This window comes from Sinocyclocheilus anshuiensis, unplaced genomic scaffold (assembly GCF_001515605.1).
Source record: "Sinocyclocheilus anshuiensis isolate Anshui unplaced genomic scaffold, SAMN03320099.WGS_v1.1 scaffold2640, whole genome shotgun sequence".
Lineage (NCBI taxonomy): Eukaryota > Metazoa > Chordata > Actinopteri > Cypriniformes > Cyprinidae > Sinocyclocheilus > Sinocyclocheilus anshuiensis.
In genome coordinates, this window is record NW_015551159.1 from 61,178 (window position 1) to 62,933 (window position 1,756).

Genomic DNA, 1,756 nt, shown 5'->3' on the forward strand with positions numbered 1-1,756 from the left:
AAAGGGAACTAGCTAGCTAACGGATGAGAAATGTCCCGTCGTTTAGACAAACAACAATTTTCGCCGATCACAAACAGTCTCTCGAGGAAAAGAAAGAGTGATAAAAGGTAAATGGCGGAAAATAACGTCCATACAACTAACAACGTTTCCACCTTCTCATCCACAGCTCGTTGAATTCACACACAGTGACAAAATGGTGTCGTTAACTGACTCGCAGCACCAGTGTGAGGAGGCGTGATCATGATATAAATTTAATAACATGAGTTAATCTAACCTTAATGGTAAATTTAATTGAAAGACAAATTATTAATTGGATGAAGTACTGCTTGAAAAACTTTTTTCAGTGTACTGGCCTTCAGTCATAAAAAAAGATGCCATTAAACAAATATTAAAAAATATACTGTCTTTATGTTGTTTGTACATTAATTTGAAGATTGAATGTGAAATTATTGCAATATAAAAGTATATTTAAAAACTTTAATGTTAGGTGGGATTAATCACGATTAATTTCAGAAAAATGTGCGATTAATTAGTTAATTTTTTTAATAGATTGACAGCACTAGTTTGTATATATTGTATTTCATTTCTAAAGTCTTTAATGTGGTGTAAATTATGTTATTTTACACAACGCAACAAGGACGAGATGTCAGCTGTGTCAGCAGCAGTCGTTTTGTGCTGGAAACTCCTTTGCCTTGCATAACATAAATTGATTTTATTTGTTATAATACTGAGTGTAATTTAATTTGATGTTAAAATATGTTCTCTAATCTCAGTATTGTTTGTTTATGGGCAGGTTTTGGAGTTAGTCACGCCATCTCTCAGCTACGAGTGAAACTCGAGGCCACGGTCTAAAGTTCGCAGTTCCCCCGCGAACAGCAGCCCTTCACTGGCTCAGATTTTGCCGACACACCGGCACGAGGATTAGCACTAATTCGGTAAAAAGCTATTACAGACAACATTTGAATACACTTAAATTAAAATGCTACTTTTAAATGTGCCTTTTTCATTTCTAAAATGCATGTTAAACGAATTTAAATGTATGTAATATTGTAAACTATGCTGTATTCATCCAAATAAATTCAATTTGTCTTGTATTTTGTCCATGGGTGTTCTTGCTTAATAATAAATGTTCATCTTTTGATTATTGCTGTTGCCTATAGTAATTCTGTGTGTGATTTTTAATTTCCAGCCCAGTTTAAGCCAGCAATATAATAATTTTTAAACAATAGATGACTTAAATTAAACAACCCAGCATGGTGGGTAAAAACGTTCAACCTAACCAGCTGGGTCAAAATAACCCAGCATGTGTTCTGTCCAATATTTACCCAGCACTGGGTTGCCAAATAACCAAAGTTGGTTTGTTTTTAACCCAGCATTTTTTAGCGTGTAGACTGTCTAACACAGTGTTTCCCAAACTTTTTTTAGTCGCGGCAACCTTTGGAAATTTTAACAAACTTGTGGCACCCTACAAAATTAATTTTGTCACAATATTTGAATTTCTAACTTCGATCTCTAATTGATTTTGTACTAGGTATAATTCTAATTAGAGATATCTCAAATTACAATTTAACTAGTGATAATTAGAGATATCTCTAACTGAATTACCACTAGTAAAAATTATAATTCGAGATATCTCTAACTTTCGGCTGTCTTAACGCGGCTTGTGTACTGCATCATTATGGTGTCTGTTCCCCTTTCGGGCTTGAACTGATGGTAAAACTAATGACATTATTTATGGTCTTTACATTTATTTTGA

The 1,756-nt window shown here is 33.6% G+C and overlaps 1 protein-coding gene across 1 annotated transcript in view; it reads right to left on the reverse strand.

Moving 5' to 3' along the window:
* The window catches only part of LOC107663326 (mitogen-activated protein kinase kinase kinase kinase 4-like), a 38,761-nt gene that overhangs the window by 28,188 nt on the left and 8,817 nt on the right, over positions 1–1,756 (reverse strand). The window lies entirely within an intron of this gene.